Consider the following 19,103-nt stretch of genomic DNA (forward strand, 5'->3'; position numbering starts at 1 on the left):
TGTGAACCATCCTTATACCATGAAATATCTGCATTCTCCAAGAGTTTTCTGCAGATCATTGTGATGGGTCAGGAGATGATCTGTCAGTGTTAAGCACTCAAGAGAAGCTTTGTCAGTAATGGATGGGAGAAGGGGACCAGAATTAATGGTTTTTCTCACAGATGAACTGAGAGTGTTACAGATATTAGTGTAAGGCATAATGAGGTCCTGACTTTTGTAGTCATTTATTATAGGCTTTATACCTTGACAAGCCTTTTTCCTTATGGGATATTGATTGATTCTGGGAAGGGGTTTTGAGGGATCTATTTTAATCTTTAAAAATTTATTTATTTATTTATCTTTAGAGGGGAAGGGAAGGAGAGAGGGAGAGAAATATCAGTGTATGGCTGCCTCTCGTGCACTCCCTGCTGGGAACTTGTGCAGCCCTGACTGGGAATGGAACTACGATTCTTTGGTTCGCAGGCCTGCGCTCAGTCCACTGAGCTACACCAGCCAGGGCCTATTTTAATCTTGATAGGAGGTACACTGTGGATTCTGCCAATATCAGTTGAAGATTTTTCCCATAAGGAGGATGGCTGCTGATCTAATAGGGACGGATGACCACTGATCCCATATTTAACTATAATGCTGTCAGAAATGGAGAAAATTAAAAGATGTCAAAGGGCCATTTAGTTCACTTGATTGGCTATTTTGATAGCTACTGTCAAGTTGTAGAATATTTCCCCTTTTTTGAGAGAAAGAAATTGCAGCATGATGCATTTCTAGGAAGTCTCGACCCAATTAATGAGTAGTACGAGCACAGGAACAGAGGAGGAAAGGGTGAATATGTCTTGAAGGGATAGGCTTAGAGACAGGAACCTGGTGGTGTTTATTAGTGATCCCCACTATTTAAACTGTTGTAGCACTCCAAGGCAAGGCTGCTTTGAGCAGTGGAATTGAATATCGAGAGTGTGGCTCTAGTGTCAGGACAGAGAGAGATTCATTTCCAGTCTAGAGAATAGTTTTTCCAAGTTGATTAAGAGTGAAGATTGGGAAAAGCCTCTGTAGTTTCTTGGAGCCCCATCTTTGAGGATTAGGAGGGCATTGGAAGGACTGGTTCAAAGGCTGAAGGCATCTAAAGTGCTTAAGTTATGACAGTCTTTTTAACAGTGTCCTGATTCCTTGCAATAAGGGCAGTAGGTAGGAAGTTTTTGGTTTTGCATAGGGGTCTTCATTTGCCAGAGCTGAAAATTAAGAATTTTAGTGTTTTTTCAGGTCAGCGATTTTCAACTTTTTTTCATTTTATGGCATACACATTAATTACTAAAGTTCTGTAGCATAGATTTTGCCAGTCTGACCAAAAAAAAAAAAAAAGTATAATTTTGATTCATTCACACCAGGCAGCTGTTGTTATGTTGGGTTGTTGTCATTTTTTAACTTGACAATCTAAGGAAAAAGAAGTCAGTGCCCCTGACAAATAGTCAGTCATTGCATGTTTTAAAAATTCTTGAAGCACACTGGTTGAAAATTGCTGCTTCAGGTGAATCATCTAGGGTGTGAGCAAGCTGCTTTGCTAAATTAACCAAATCAAGACTGAACATGGTCTCCCATTTCATCCTGGGCCTTTTAACTAAAAGGAAATCTCGATTCAGCTTGTTAATAAACATAGAGTTAAAGGCTAACCTGAGTGGAGTCAGTATGTGAAGGAAGACTAGAATTTCCTCGGAAAACAATCTGAGGTCAATTATAATAATTAGGAACAGTTTCACTGGGCTTTTGTGATCAAGCCTGAATTTTTTAAAAAGATTTTATTTATTTATTTTTAGAGAGAGGGGAAGGGAAGAAAAGAGGGAGAGAAACATCAATGTGTGGTTGCCTCTCATGCACCTCCTACTTTGTGACCTGGCCTGTGCCCTGACTGGGAATCAAATCGGCAACCCTTTGGTTGTCAGGTCTGTGCTCAATCCACTGAGCTATACCAGCCAAGAGCCAGCCTGGATTTTGTTCCAGTCAACAAACAGGCTTGGGAAAGACTATTACAGTCTCACGATGGAGGTCTCTAGTGAGTGTTCCAGCATTTTGCCAAAAGTTAGGGGTTCGTTTTTCCAAATCCATTTCAGGATATTCTCATCAAGCAAATTTCGTCCAGCATGGAGCAAATTTCTTCCAGTGTCGAGCCTGATCTTCATTCACAAGCATATGAACTAGCTGATATTAGGTCAGAAAAATCAGGCTGATAAGTTTGAATAACTATTATTTATAAATCCCCCTCACCCCTCCATGTGGATTCTCAGTTACTTTAGGAAACTCTCTACTTTGTGTGGTTTGCAATTTGGCCTTAATCCAGAAACATAAGAAATTTGGAGTTTATGAGTATCCTCAGAAGGCTTAACTTTAAAGAGATAGGTTCTGCTAAGTTCAGTGGAGGAGGGAGTGAGGAAAGGTTCGGAGGAGGAGGAAGATGGCGCCGGAGAGGGAACCAGAGACAAAGAAGCCAGAAGGGGAAACAAGATGACACTAGAGGCAGAGAGTGAGACAGAGGAGTCAGGGAAGCAGAACGTGATGGCTCCAGGGGCGGAGCCTGAGACAAAGAAGCTGAGGGAGAGGAGCATGAGGGTTTGGAAGCCATTTTTTCTTTCCTTAAGAGCTTACTTTCCTCAGTTAAACTAAACACTTTATTTTGCACATGGGCAATTTTAGACTCACAGTAACATTTGGAAGCCTTGAAATACCAAGGGAAATATATGTTCCATTCAGTGTTGCCAATTGCCGATTGATAGTTGTCCAATTTGGTTTTAAGAAAAGTAAGTTTGAGGATTGCAAAAATTCTCCATAATGGCCATTTGTTTTCTAAGTTGCTTTTAGTGATGTCAGTCCATTTAGTTAGAAATGTGCATGAAGAGAGACTGAGTACCCTGGAAGTATTTAGATGACTGGAATCCCATTTTTTGGAGGCTTTATTCTAGAGTAAAGGCCCAAACTGCCTGCAAGTCAAATGCCAGCATCTTATTTGAAGAACATACTGATCCAGAAGAAGGCCAAAAGCTGAAGCAGCCAGTCTGAGAAACATCCAGGTCTGACCTAAAGGTGAAGGAATCAGGTTGAGGCTGAACAGCCAGCCTGCTCTCTATGTTAGGTTGAAGGCTGCTGTAGCACAGTTTCAACGAGACAGCCTGGTGTAGAACTAGGTTGAATGCCAGCAATAGGTTCAGTAGAAACAGTCCAGTTTTAAAGGAATTTTGGATGAAGACTAGCAATCTCAAGAAACAGCATGATCTTGAAGGCTAGAGTGCCATAACAAATAATTTCAAGTAAAGAAGGCCTTGAACAGAAAAGGGCAAAACCTTAAACACATCCCAGATAGTGCCTGGAGAGCCACAAAATACAAAGGGCAGAAGCTCAGATCCAGGAGAAAACTCATCCTCACACTCCAGGGTTGGAGACAAAATGGAGATTGATGGGCTCTGTGGGTACCTCACCTGTTTGTTCAATAATCTTCGGAGCATCAGTGGGTCTTCTCTGGATCCTTGTTCAGGCCACTGAATATGTTTACCTAAAACAGAAGCCATATATTTCTCCAGCAAAATGAGTTTATTCAGGAACAACAAGGAACTGCAATCTGGAATATGTGTAATCGTGTGGGCCATGCACAAGTCCACTAGAAAAGAGGAAGCTCTTTTATAGAGGGGGGAGAATTGGAAGGGCTGTTACAAAGACTTTTCCTTGTTCTGCTTCTCAGCTGACACAGGGCACAAGAGCTCCCCACTCTGGCCTCCCTACTTTAAATGAGGGTTCTGTGTGTGTGTGTGTGTGTGTGTGTGTGTATTTATAATTCTTTTCAACAGTGTCTTATAATTTTCAGTGTATAAAGCTGTCACTTTTTTTGTTAACTTTATACTAGTGTTTTGTTTTTATGATGTTGTAAAAAGAATGGTTTTCTTAATTTTTCATTGTTAGTGTATAGAAATACAACTGATTTTTGCATGTTAATTTTATATCCTATAACTGCTGAGTTCCTCTGTTAGCGCTAATGGATTTTTGGGAGGAGGAATATGGATTCTTTTAAGATACGGATTCTTTTAAGATCATCTTATCTATGAAGAGATAATTTTACTCTGTTTTTCTAATTTAGATGCATTTTATTTATTTTTCTTGCCAGATTGCTCTGGCTGTAACTTCCAGCACTATGTCAAATAGGTAGAAGCAGGTATCCTTGTCTTGTTCCTGATCTCTGGGGAGAAGCTTTCAGTATTTCACCATTAATTATGATGCTAGCTGTGGATTTTTCATATTCACTCTTTTTTATTTCATAGCAAGATTAGTTTCCATTTCACTTAGCCCAGGCTACTACTTGTTCGTGGCCCTGTTGTGTGTATTTGTAATTGTAGAAGTATGTATCATGTCGATTTGGGCATTTCATCTCTCCCTTCCACTCAGCACTCATGCCCATTTTGCTGGTATAATAGTCTCTGTTCTTCCCCAGTCCTGATTTATTCTTTCTTACCATATTAGTTATTACTCAAGACTTACTTGCATAATTGTTTTTACTTGTATAATGTTAAAGAATAATTTAAAGTTACACAAGTTGAACATGTTGTTATTGTTAGAAAAATGCAAGTAGAGATGAATAAGAATTTTTTTTACTTAGTCCAGATCTTACCATCCAGAGATATTTATTTTATGGTTTTCCCCAGAGCCCCTATATCAAAAGAAAATTATTTGAAAGTTGAATATCTATATAAGTTATTTTAAGTTGCTCTAATCTTCTTGAGCCAACACATTGGAGTGATTCTCACTTTTGCTTAGGATGTTCTAAATGGATATTCTCTAATTGTTCATTTCATAGAGACTGTAGTTAAAATAAATTCCAGTGTCAGGAGAAAAGGACTCATATGAATACAGTTGTAGTCGTTGGAAATTTGTGGAAGCATTTCAAACAATTCAATATGAAGATCAAACTTACAGAAATTGTTGAAGAACAATTCAGCCCTGAAAATACAGAATTTAAAATGATTTTTAGTTATGATTAAGAAAGAGGTGGAGGATAAAGATGGTACTGAAATTATATACTACAAAGATTGGCAAGATAATATCAACTATAGTTGTGGTCCACAGAGGGGGAAAGTTAAATTTTGTTTCTTGGAAAGAGTGGAAGAAGAAGAAGGGTTTTTTTTTTTTTTTGAGGGAATTAAAAAGATAGGTAGTAAATGAAGTCATAAGTCTAACTGGAAAGTTTAGTTACTTCATTGAATTCTTTTATTGATTCAGTGAACATTCATTGACTAGTAGTGTTTAAGGCTCTGGGGACAATGAAGGAAGAAGGAAGGTACTACATACTTCAGTACCTTTAATCTAGAGGATTGTGAAAATCAGATTTGGGAAGTTTTATGATGATAGTAGTTGAAATCGTGCCAGTTGACGAGATTTTTTTTAGCTAAGAATTATATATTCATAGAATTCTAGATCAGGAAGGTACCATAATGACTGATGTAACTCAACTTTTTTGTTTTTCAGATGGGATTACCAAGGCCAGAGACTTGTAGTGCCTTGGTCAAGGTCACACAGTTTGACTATTTGGGTCTTGAATTCAGGGCCATTTCTTCTACCACTGAATCTTGGCTAGAGCCACCAAGAAGATAATGAGTTTAGAAATATTTATCAGATGCTTACCATGTGGAGGATTTGATGGAGGAGACAGACATATTCCTGTTCTTGAGTTTATCTGAAGAACTCTCTCAGTTATGGCTAGTAGAAATTCATCTTAAACTGCAGAAGAAGGGAAGGTTTACTGGTTTATGTAACCAGAAAAGTCATGAATGTATCTCAGGTTAGACTGGGATCAGGGCCTCAGGACACCAGGACCTCTGTGTCTTCATCTTACATTTCAGCATATGTCTCTGTGTTGGACTTTTTTGCAGTCACTAATTTTTTTTAAATGTACTACTTTCATTATTGGGGAACAACTCTTGGCAGCTGTGGGGGTTACATCTTTATAGCTCATCATGGCATAGGAAAGAGCTCTTTTCCTGTTGGGAAGGCTTCAGGGAATGAATAGTATGGCCCAGTGTACTTCATTTCACATGCCCACCTGTGGGTGAGGGTGTCTTACTGATACCCCAATGAAATGACATGAAGTGGGAGAGTTTCTGTGAAGGTGAGGATTAGGCGTACTGGGCACACGGAATAGTAAGGAGATAGGACTATCTGATGCACATACACACCATGTACACAAAGCTACAGTATAGAAAATGTGAAACATATGGCAGTAGAATGTGTCATAAGAGTTCAGAGGGTAGGGGCACCAGAAAAAAATTCCGCAGGGTGAAAGAACTGAGTTTTGATGCATCAGTAAGGTTTTGGTGAGTGAAGAAGTGTGAGACAAGATCCAGGCAGTAGGAAGCAGTGAGGTATGGATTGGAGACTTGTGCAAGGTCCGTTTGGAAAACTGTGAATAGATCCAAGTCCCGTGACACTGGGAGAAGATTGGGAAGATAGGTTTGGCTGAGGTTGTGAAGGACCTTGAATATCAAAGTAAGGAATTCAGCCCTGTTCTGTGGGCCGTGGGGAACCAATGAAACATTTTCATCAAGGGACAAATGTATTTTGGAAGGGTAAATTGAGGAGCCTAAGAGTGCTTTTAGATTTAGAGAAAGTAGATTAAACAATAATGGAATTCATTTCCAGAGGAGCTGGGCAATACAGTTCCTAACATGGAAAACCTATAATGATTGTCAGCAAATCATTTAACTGTTTTCTGTTTGCCTCTTCAGTAAAGTAAATACACTTATCTTTCCTCACATGAGATCAGATTTTATGTATAATTTCACTAAGAAAATATGTTGTAGTGGCAATATTACTTTGTAAACGACCTTCTTAACTTTGATACATATGAGAGAGTATTTTTCTCTATGCTTTGGAGATTTTAAGTTGGAAATAGATTATTGATTGAGGGAATGACAATTATTTTATTCATAAAGTAAGTGGAATTAATACCTTGGGTTGCATTTTCTTTTAAACTTGATATTTTAATTAGTTAAATGACAGAAACAAGTTCTGAAACTAAACTTTAGTGCTGTGTATTAATATTCTTTTTCCTTTTAGTTTTATGATTTTTTATTACTAAAAATTCTCAGAAGTGCCCTCATAACTGATTTTTGGTACTCGTGCTAGAACTGTTTTGTACAGTGCTTGTGTTCCTGGGTCTCAAATTCTTGGTGAGAAAGCTCCTTCATCTCTTGTCTGCATCTTACCCACAGAATTCACTGCCTCTGTGGCTGGGCTGGGACTTAGACCCCTTGATACATCCATCCTCCATGCCTCCACTCTTAGTCTCCCCCTTTCCTACTCTTCTCCTGACCCATTATACACTATGTGCTCCCCTCACCACCTCCTGACTGAAGCCTGTTTGGGACTAAGTTGGGATACCTAGTTTTTTTTCTATTAAGACATATTTACCCCTGTTACAATTTCCTTTTGCTTGTGGTGTGTTTGAAACATTAAAAATATAGTCTCTAACTTAAGCACTGTTATCTAGAAATGCAAAAGTATAACCCAGTAGTTCTAATTTATAATAAACAGCTGGTTTTCATCTCAAAGTGGAGACTCAGAGTTCTGTTCTGAGGACTAGTGTTTGTGTTAAAAACTTTAACATGATGCTTTCTTTTACTTCACATAGAGCTAAGTAAACTTTAGAATTGGATCCTATTATATTTTTGTATTACTATACTAGAGTTATACTAAAGAGTATAACTTAGAGATACTGTGGAACACTTACGTAGATGCAGTATGTTTATACCTGGTATAGGTAAATACAGTGCCCTTAATTAAAAAAAAATCCTTACTTAAAGAATTATGAAAGTAATACTTGTGAAAGCTTTATCCCCTCTATGTATTCCTCTTCTTCTCCCCTGACCCAGGTCAGGTAACTGCTGTCAGTAGCTTGGAATTTCAGAGTCTGTATGTAAAAATGTGTGTAGGTACCTACTTTTAAAAAGTAAATAGTAGAATGATAATTTCGAACACTTGAAGAGTATGTACTTTGTACCAGGTACTACTTTAAGTACTTTACATAAGTTAACTCTTTTTTTTTTTTTTTAAAGATTTTATTTATTTATCCTTAGAGGGGAAGGGAAGGAGAGAAACATCAATGTATGGTTGCCTTTCCTGCATCCCCTGCTGGGAACTGGCCTGCAGGGAACTGGGCTGCAACCCAGGCATGTGCCCTGGCTGGGAATCGAACCACGATTGTCTGGTTCGCAGTCCCACACTCAATCCACTGAGCTATACCAGCCAGGGCCATAAGTTAATTCTTTTATCCTCAATGTAATCCTTTGAAGTATATATTATTATTATTATTATTATTATTATTATTATTATAACTATTTTTAAAGATGAAGAAACTGAGACACAGGAAGGCCAATCACCTTGCCCAAGGTCACACAATCAGTAAAGGGTGGAACCAAGATTCAAACCAGGTATTCTGCTTTTGGAGTTTGTCTCTTCACCCACTAACTCTATTGGAAAGATGCCTACATTTCCATGGCCACTAAGTTGGAACAAACCTACCTTGGTCCCAGAGTGATGGATAAAGAAAGCATGGACTTGAGACACCACAAAGGTTGATTAAAAAAATCTTTTAAATATAAATTTCATTATGTCTTACTTGTTTTCTTACAGCTGTCATCTTTTTCTTTTTTTGCAGTTAAAGAAGGCTATAGAAATAAAGGTTTGCAGTGATGAGTTCGAACTATCTCAAGAAAAATTTGACACAGAACAATTGGCACTAAAACATTTCCTAGGAAAGTTTTTTAAAATTGTATTTTATTGATTATGCTATTACAGTTGTCCCAGTTTTTCCCCCATGGCTCTGCTCCACTCACCAACTCCACTCCCTCAGGCAGTCCTCACACCATTGTTTATGTCTCTGGGTCATTCATATAAGTTCTTTGGCTACCCCATTTCCTATACTGTACACCCCATGGCTATTCTGTAACTACCTATTTGTATTTTATAATCCCCTCACCTTTTTACCCATTCCCCTACGCACCCCTCCTATCTGGGAACCATTGAAACGTTCTCCGTATCCATGATTCTGTCCCTCTTCTTGTTCGCTTAGTTTGTTTTTTAGAGTCAATTGCTGATAAGTATTTATTGCCATTTTACTGTTCATAGTTTTGATCTTCTTTTTCTTAAATAAGTTCCTTTAATATTTTGTATAATAATGATGTGGTGATGATGAATTTGTTAATTTTTTCTGGTCTGGAAAATTCTTTACCTGTCCTTCAAGTCTAAGTGATATCTTTGGTTGGTGGAGCCGTCTTGGCTGTAGGTCCCTGCTTTTCATGACTTTGAATATTTCTTGCCAGTCCCTTCTAGCCTGCAAAGTTTCTTTTGAGAAATCAGCCGACAGTTTTATGAGAGCTCTTTATGAGAGCTCAGTTAGTAGGTAACTAACTGCTTTTCTGTTGCTTTTAAGATTCTTCATCTTAAACCTTTGGCATTTTAATTAAGATGTGTCTTGGAGTGGACCTCTTTCATCCATTCTTGTTTGCGACTCTCTGTGCTTCCTGGACTTGCATGTCTATTTCTTTGATCAAATTAGGGAAGTGTTCTTTTATTATTTTTTCAAATAGATTTCCAATTTTTTGTTCTTTCTCTTCTCCTCTGGCAAACCTGTGATGCAAATGTTGGAATGCTTAAAGTTGTCCCAGAGGTTGCTTCACCATGCTCGTTTTTGTTTTTGTTTTTGTTTTTTTAATTTTTATTCTCGTTCTGATTGGATGTTTTTTGCTTTCTTATGTTCCAGATCATTGTTTGGATTCTTGACTTCATCCACTCTACTGTCGTTTCCCTGTAAAGTGTTCTTTATTTTAATTAGTGTATCCTTCCTTTCTGGCTGTGTCCTTTTTATGCTGTTGTGCTGCTCACTAAGTTCCTTGAGCATCCTTATAACCAGTAATTTGAGTTCTGCATCTGATACATTGCTTATCTCAATTTTGTTTAGTTCTTTTTCTGGAATTTTGATCTGTTCTTTTGTTTGGGCCATGTATCTTTGTTGTCTCATTTTGGCAGCCTCCCTGGGTTTGTTTCTATGTATTGGGTAGAGCTCCTTTGACTCTAATGTAATAGGTATCCTATAGGGTCCAGTGGCACAGCCTCCCCCATCACTCAGGCTGGGTATTTGAGGTGCACCTTTCCTGTGGGCTGAGTACATTCTACACCCTCATCTTGTAGTTGAGCATTGGTTGCTGTTGGCAGGTCAAAGGGAGGGGTTTACCCAGACTAGTCAGCTGCAAGGATTGGCTATGTCCAACTACCACCAGACTCCATGGAGGATCAGCTGTGCAGGGGCAAGGTGGTGGTATTCTGATGTGGTCTGTAGTTGTCCACTGAGTGCACAGGCTCTGGGGTTTCCAGAGTGGTGCAGGCTAAAGACAGCCACCACCTGTGTTTTCCCTGGGGCCACCATGCCTGAGCTGTAAAACAGTCTGAGTGGCTGCTGCTTGTGCTGGGCTTGGAAGTTCCCAGGCAAAGCCAGGCTTTGAAACTTGGTTGGCTGGTACTAGTTCATGCCTGGAGCCACTTAGCAAGAGGGACATGGGTTGGGCACTCATTGAGGCTGGCTGTTGCTTGTTTGAAAGGATTTAGAAAGCTGCAAAGCATGAGCCAACACTAGCCATTCATATGAAAAAGTCACTGTTAGCTGTAAGCTGGGTGAGATGGAGCCAACAAACAATTCCAAAACCCATTTCAATATTTTTCCTTCCCCGTTTTTTATTTAATTTTAAAAATTATAAAATTTTTTTAAAAAAATATTAATAAAAATTAATTTTTTTTTTTTTTTATTTTTTTTTTAATTATTTAACACCACAAAAGAGTTCTGTGAGTTCTTTATATATTTTGGATATTAATCCCTTATCAGATATATGATTTGCAAATATTTTCCTCCTATTTTGTTAGTTGTCTTTTTATTTTGTTGATGGTTTCCTTTGCTGTGCAGAAGATTTTTGGTTTAATGTAGTTTCATTTGTTTATTTTTGCTTTTGCTTTTGGTGTTAAATTTAAAAAAGTCATTGCCAACACTGATATCAAACTTACCCCTGTGTTTTAATTTAGGAGTTTATTTTTTAGGGTCTTATGTTCAGCTCTTTAATCTATTTTGAGTTGGTTTTTGTGTATGACATAAGATAGGGGCTTCATTTTATTCTTTTGCATGTGGCTATTCAGTTTTCCCATCCACATTTATTGAGAAGACTGCCTCGTTGTGTGTTCTTAGCTCCTTTGTTGTAAATTATTTATGCATGGGTCTATCTCCGGACTCTTTATTCTGTTCCACTGATCTATGTGTCTGTTTTTATGCCAGTACCATCCTGTTTTGATTTCTATAGCCTTGTAATGTAGTTTAAAGTTAGGAGGCATGGTGCTTTCAGTTTTGTTCTTTGTCAAGATTGCTTTGCTATTTAGGGTAATTTCATACAAATTTAGGATTGTTTGTTCTTTTTCTGTGAAATGTGCCACTGGAATTTTTATAGGTGTTGCATTGGATCTGTAGATTTCTTTTGAGTAGTGTGGACATTTTAACAATAATAATTTTTCTAATCAGTCAGTATGGAATATCTTTCCATTTATTTGTTCTCTTCAGTTCCTTTCATCAGTGTCTTACAGTTTTCAGTGTACAAGCCTTTTACCTCTTTGGTTAAATTTAGTCTTAGGTATTCTGTTCTTTCTGTTGCCACTGTAAATGGGATTTTTTTCTTTTTCCTTTTTTTAGGGTTGGCCAAAAAATCTGTTTAGTTTTTTTCTGTAAAATAAAAGGCACATTTTTCATTTTCACCAATAACTTTGTTGATTTGGATATTTTGAGTACGTTGGTTATCTCCTGCTGTTAGCTTCTAGTGGTTGGAGGTCAGGGGTGCTGCTAAACATCTTGCAGTGCCCAAGTCAGCCCCACAGCAAACAATTATTCGGCCAAAATGTCAGTAGTACCAGGAAACTTCACAAACCACTTCTGACATATTCCATCAGTCTCAGCACCTTCTCCATACACTACACAAATCTTTTGTTGTGTTTCTGTTGCGTTTTTACTTTTATTGAAATAATAAAGGATAATATGTTAAAAATGTTGCCTGTCTTCTTCCATTTGAGTATTTGTATGGAGAAAAGTAAGTGAATTTTTTGGCTAACCCAATATATAGTGATATAATTGATGTATAACATTATTAGTTTCAGGTGTTTAATAGGATTATTAATTTCTTTTTGATAGTTTTTTTATTAGTGTATAGAAATGCAACTGATTTTTGTATATTGATTTTGTATCTTGTGACTTTACTGGGTTTGCTGATTAGTTCTAAAAGTATTTTTTGGTGAATATTTAGGGTTTTCATATATAATATATTTCCAAATAAGGCACAGTTTTACTTCTGCCTATTTGATTAGGATGTATTTTATTTGTTTTTCTTGCCTAATTGCTCAGGCTAGGAATTCTAATGTATGTTGAATAAAAGTATGTGTGGACAGCCTTCTCTTGTTGATCTTAGAGGAAAACTTTAAACTTTTTACCTTTGAGTATGATGTTTGTGGTTTGTCACATGTGGTTTTTATAATGCTGATGTATGTTTTCTTTATACCAGCTTGTCGAGAGTTTTTATCATAAATTGTTGCTTTTTTCAAACACTTTTCTGTATCGAGATAATCATATATATCATTTTTGTTTTTCATTTTGTTAATGTGGTATATCACATTGATTGATTTGTGGGTGTTGAACCATACTTGCTTCCGTGGAATAAATGCCATGTAATCATGGTGTATGTCACTTTTTTGATGGTATCATTTGCAGCATAAAAGTTTTAAATTTGGATGAAGCTTAATTTACTTACTTTTTCTTTGTTGTTTGTGCTTTTGGTGTTGTACCTAAGAAATCACTGCCTCATCTAAGCTCATTAGGATTTACTCTTTTGTTCAAGCATTTTATAGTTTTGGCTCTTGCATTCAGGTCTTTAATTTATTTTGAGTTAATTTTGTGTATAGTGTTTAGTAGGAGTACAATTTCATTCTTTTGCATATGAATATTGAGATGTTCCAGTATTATTTGTTTAAAAGACTATTCTTTCCTATTGGTTTACATTTTGGGGCACCCCTGTGAAAAACAACTTAATATAAATCTGAGAGCTTGTTTTTGGACTCTCAGTTCTGTTTCAGTGGGAGTTATGCCAGTACCACACTGCCTTGATTACTGTAACTTTGTATCATACTGTCTTGACTACTGTAGCTTTGAAGTAAGCTGTAAAATAGGGAAGTGTGGCCCTGGCTGGTGTGGCTCAGTAGATTGAGCACCAGCTTGTGAACCAAGGGGTTACCGGTTCAATTCCCAGTCAGGCCACATGCCTGGGTTGTGGACCAAGTCCCCAATAAGGGGCATGAGAGAGGCAACCATACATTGATGTTTTTCTCCCTCTCTTTCTTCCTCCCTTCCTCTCTCTCTAAAAATAAATAAATAAATCTTAAAAAAATAAAGTAGGGAAGTATGTTTTCCAACTTCCTTCTCCTTCAAGATTATTTTGGTTACTCCGGGTTGTATGAATTTTAAGATTAGCTCTCCAGTTTCTGCCAGAAGACCAGATGGGATTTTGATAGGGATTGTATTGCATCCAAACTGTAGGGTTTTGCCATCTTAACAATTTTGTTTATTGCCGTGGCTGGTGTGGCTCAGGGGATTGAGTGCTGGCCTGCGAAGCAAAAGGTTGCTGGTTTGATTCTCAGGCCAGGGCACATGCCTGGGTTGCGGGCCAGGTCTCCTGTAGGGGGTGAGGGAGAGGCAACCACACACTGATGTTTCTTTCCCTCTATTTCTCCCGCCCTTCCCCTCTCTAAAAATAAATAAATAAAATGTTTAAAAAATAATTCTTTGAAGTCAGGTTTTTAAAAATTATGCTTCGCTCTATCTCACAGATAATTAAGGTCAGTTTCGGCATAGTTTTTATCTGTTCCTTCAATTTTGGTTAAATCTTATCAGTGCCTTTTAAAAAAATGCCTCCCAGCTAAGCACAGCATACCAGAGGCATACAGATTATTCATTTTAGAGTAGAATATAACTTCTACTGTCTGCGTTCTGTACCCTGAGCTTTTGTTGGCAATGACTAACATTTTTGGGGGAGGGGGTATAAATAACCATATTATGCTGTTTGTTTATATTAAATCACCAAAGCTAACCAAGTTTTCACATGAGCCACTCTTAAGCCCTTTTGTATTTGTTTAGTTGATCTTTTAAAACCTAAATTAGAGATTTTCACTTTTATTTCTATTATATTTCATATTGTTGGTTTTAGCTTCCAGTACTAACTTAATTGTTTTGGACTTCTTTTTAAAATGTTTTTGTTCAATTAGGATTGACATTAATTATTATTTTGTATTGGTTTCAGTGTACAGCATAGTGATCAGGCAATTATATAATTTACAAAATGATCCCCCTGATTTACTCTAGTATCCATCTGGCCTCATACATACTTATTACAATTTTATTGACTGTTTCTTTTAATTCATATACCGGGATGGACAAAAGTAGGTTTATATGGAAACCTACTTGTTCATATGGAAAACAATACAGTAATTGATAAATAATAATATAAGAATAAACTTTCACATACAACTGTAAACCTACTTTTGCCTGTTTCTGTATTTGAATTGCTAATATATGGCTTAAAATTATGTCAAGATATAAATGGCTACACACTACTGTCATGTTTCCCTTGCCCACTGAGTCCTTTACTCTTTCCACAGTTGTCCCTTATGCACTCACCCAGTGTTTCTGTATGTTTGCATTTGCATTTGGCCTTCAGTGGTAGTTTAAGGGTTTTTTTTCCCTATATATAGGTCTTGCATATTTTCTAAGTTTCTAGATATTTTACTCTTTTGGTTGCTCTTGTAAATGAGATCTTCTTTGTTATTGTATTTCTATTGATTCTGTATATTGAGTTATGTACAGTTGGCCCTTGAACACCACGTGAGTTAGAGGCACAGACCCCTGTGCTCTTCAAAATCTGCGTAAAGCTTTTCACTCTCCAAAAACTTAACTAGAGCCGTCCCTTATTATTCACAGGGTGTTAGTTTTAAGACCCTCTTTCCTTCTGCAGATGCCAAAATCTGAGGATGCTCATACAACCTATATGCGCATGTAGGATTTGCCTGCTCACACATCACTTTGTTCATGTGGGTTTAGTGTGGCGCTCACTCAGCATGTGGCATGCTCAAATTTTATTTTCTCTACCTTTCCAGGTTTGTTTTTTTAATTTAAGATTTTATTTATTTATCTTTAGAGGGGAAGGGGGGAAAGAGAGAGGGAGAGAGACATCAATGTATGGTTGCCTTTCGTGCGTCCCCTGCTGGGAACTGGCCTGCAGGGAACCGACCTGCAACCCAGGCATGTGCCCTGACTGGGAATCGAACCGCGATCGTGTGGTTCCCAGGCCTGTGCTCGATCCACTGAGCTACACCAGCCAGGGCTCCAGTATTTTTTTTTCCTTAAAAATGTTTAGTTTGAAATTTTAAGGTCAATTTATTAAGTTCAATGATGAAATCAATCAGAATATTCTCTTGAAAATTAATTTTTCTTAGAAAAATGAAAGGAAGATCGACACCCTCTTAGCATAGCCACAGGTGCTGTGGCAGTCAAGCCTCTCTGCAGATAGGGATAGTTCATTAGTTGGTTGGGTCACTCTCTGGATCAGCCAGCATTGTAGTCTGCATCATCCTCGTCATCCTGCAGCTGCAAGTCACCTCATCCACCTCCACATTTTTCCCAGCATCCTCCAAGAACTAGATATCAGATTTATCAAGATTATAATCTGTTTCATATATTTATTTCCCACTTAATTTATTTTTCCTGCTTGTTTTTTTCCATTTGTTTGTTTTTAGTTTCCAAGAATTCTGCAAGCTTAGCGTTCCAACTTAAGAAATTCTCACTGTAATAGCAGTGCCATGAAATAATTGCTTTTTGGCTTATTCTGCTTTTGGTTTCTTTTCTTTTTCTCTCCTAGTTTTTATTTGATCTTCTATCTCATTCAATTTTTCTTGCACAGCTGTCACTAAAGTGAAGGTCATCATCATACTGGGGTTTTCTTCTACCTGTAATTCTAGTAATTTTAAAAAAGATTTTATTTATTTATCTTTAGAGGGGAAGGGAAGGAGAGAGGGAGAGAAATATCAGTGTATGGTTGCCTCTCGTGTGTCCCCTGCTGGGAACTGGTCTGCAACCCAGGCACGTGCCCTGACTGGGAATCAAACCTCAGTTCTCTGGTTCGCAGGCCCTTGCTCAATCCACTGGCAGCTACACCAGCCAGGGCTAATGCTAGTAATTTTAAAAGGCTTGAGACATCATTCTCTTCTAGATTTTCCTGGAGAATATTTCATAAAGGGGGGGCTTCATCTGGGTATTTTTCACTGTATGTAAACTTGAGGGTAGTCAGGACAGTTCATCATTTTCTCTAGCCTCAGGTGTCATAGTAATAGTGAAGCTGGGAGGATTTTCTGATAATACTGGAAGGGATTGGGGGTAGATGGACTCCAGAGCCTTCAGCTTGTTGTGCTGCTCCTTGCCCTAATCTGTCATTGTGGCCCTTGCTATGGCCCGTAGATAATCTGTACACCCAGGTGGCACTGCAGCTGGAACCACAGCCTCACTGGGACAGCAGGCAGCAGTTGGGCCACCTTAGAATATTTTTGATTCATGGTTAGTTAAATCTGCACATTGAAAACCTGAAGATATGGAGGGCTGATTGCAAAGGTAATTTTGATATGTCAGTTTGTATATAAAATTTTAAGGACTTATTACTTTATATTTCTCTCATGGTAGATGATGAAATATTTTATGAATTTCCCAGTGAGAAAACAACCAGCTCTACCTGTTTTTTAGTTTCATTCTGTTCTTCTGATCTCATAATACCACAGTGTATTTTATTTATTTATTTATTTTTACTTTTTATCCTCACCCAAGGACATGCTTATAGATTTTAGAGAAAGGGAAAGGGAGGGGGAGAGAGAGGGAGAGAAGCACCAGTTGGTTACCTCCTGTATTCGCTGTGACCAGGATCTGAACTTACAACTTAGGCATGTGCCCTGACCAGGAATTGAACCCCCGACCTTTCAGTTTATGGGACAGTGCTCCAACTAACTAAGCCATACTGGCCAGGGCTACTGCAATATATTTTAAAACATTTCCCACAGTAACTTTTAAAAAAAGTTTTAATTCTTAAAATATAAACACAAAACAATGTATGTAGTGTACATATAGATAATGAGGCATGGTAGTAAAACATCTATGAATTCACTTTGAAAAAAAGAGTACTGGCAGTCCAGAGCTTCTGTTTTCAGTAATGACAGGTAAGATCCTTCTAGATGATTACCCTAAAAAAAACTATAATATTTCAACATAATGAAAAAATCAGTTACCTAAAGTGACTGGAGAGTAAACAGAAGCCTGCAGACTTTGGTGTGGCATATACACTCTGAGGAGAGAACTGTACAACTTATGTTTTCATTCTCATGGCTTTTAGTAAGGTGTGGGGGTGACAGTGGAAAAAAATCACAGTCTTACTGGCTGGGGAAACTAGAGTAATGATGATTACAGCCACTCAGTAGAGTGTAGAAATTGTGAAAGGAAAAAGATCAAGAGAGAGAATCCTGAAATGATCTTTTGTCCATAATTCCCACTGATGCCTGACTGCCATGTACACAACAAGCTCATTGCAGCTCACCCAGCGAAGGTCTGGACTGAGACTGGAGCTGCCCCCCAAGAAACAAGTTCACAGTTTAAGTCACCCACAGAATGCTTGCTTAAATAAAAGAAACAGCACTGAAATAACAAAAGCTCTAATCTTCACAAATTAAAATTTATAATGGCAAGGGCACAATCCCACGGTTACTGGACTTATAAAGCAACAAGAGAAGACATCACCAAATGTGGCCTTCGATGAGTCATGTTGGAACTATCAATTAAAATTTGCTATTTCACTGAAGTAGAACGAAGTGTTTAAATGAGTAAAAAGATACTTCAGCAGAGTAAGGTAAATCAAATACAACTGAATAGAAATTGTAAAAGTGAAAAATTAAGTATTGTAAACATAAAATTCACCTGCTGGAAAAACAACAGCCTTTTTCTTAAGGCAAAATTAACTTCAAATGTGTCAGAGACTTAAGAGCTAAAACTATTAAATTTCTAGAAGATAATAAGGAATATCTTTTTGACATTCGGTTAGGCCAAGATTTCATAAACAGGAAAACAAAAGGTACAAAACTATAATAGGAAAAAAATTGATGAAATGTAGTTAATGAAAATTAAAAACTTTTGCCCTGGCTGATGTAGCTCAGTGGATTGAGTGCGGGCCTGCAGACCACAGGATCGCGGTTCGATTCCCAGTCAGGGCACATGCCTGGGTTGCAGGCCAGGTCCCAGCAGGGAACTCACGAGAAGCAACCATACATTGATATTTCTCTCCTTCTCTCCTTCCCTTCCTCTCTAAAGATAAATAAATAAAATCTTTAAAAAATGAAAAACTTTGACTTTTAAAAAAACACTAAGGAAAACTAAAAGGCAGCTACAGTCCCGGAGAAAATATTTGTAAAGCATTTGTGTGGCAAATGACTTACAAACTCAAAACTCAATGATAACATAATAAAAGAATGGGCAAAATATTTGAACAGAGGCTTAACAAGACATGCTACATGCAGTGAGCTGAGCCAGATCTGTCCCATATTTTCATCACCCAGGGGTCACTTTGGTATGGCTGTAGAGGCAAGTACTGCCCAGCAGTTAAAAAGAATGAACTGTTGATAAGTGCAACAACTTGAATAATTTTCAAAAGGCTTATGTTGTGTGAATGAGGCCAATTATCAAGGTTAGAAACATACGAATTCATTTTTATGACATTCCCCAAAAGACAAAACTATAGCGATGGAATAACCAAGCAGTGATTGTCATGGGTGGAGATGGGGGACAGTGTGACTCTCAAAACAGAGCGTGAGGGCATCTTCCAGGGGGGTGGTTGATGGAACTGTTTTAAATGTTTGCGGTGATGGTAACACAAATCTGTTCATGTGCTAAAATTCATAGAACTATGACATTTAACATTTCA

General features: G+C 37.7%; 1 protein-coding gene and 1 pseudogene across 1 annotated transcript in view; one reads left to right on the plus strand and one right to left on the minus strand.

Moving 5' to 3' along the window:
• The window catches only part of DOCK3 (dedicator of cytokinesis 3), a 294,505-nt gene that overhangs the window by 21,324 nt on the left and 254,078 nt on the right, over positions 1-19,103 (plus strand). The gene's annotated exons all lie outside the window — the stretch shown is intronic.
• On the minus strand, positions 15,673-16,582 carry LOC119036711 (RWD domain-containing protein 1-like; annotated as a pseudogene).

The sequence above is a fragment of the Artibeus jamaicensis genome, unplaced genomic scaffold, assembly GCF_021234435.1.
Source record: "Artibeus jamaicensis isolate MK-2021 breed Jamaican fruit bat unplaced genomic scaffold, CSHL_Jam_final contig_519, whole genome shotgun sequence".
Lineage (NCBI taxonomy): Eukaryota > Metazoa > Chordata > Mammalia > Chiroptera > Phyllostomidae > Artibeus > Artibeus jamaicensis.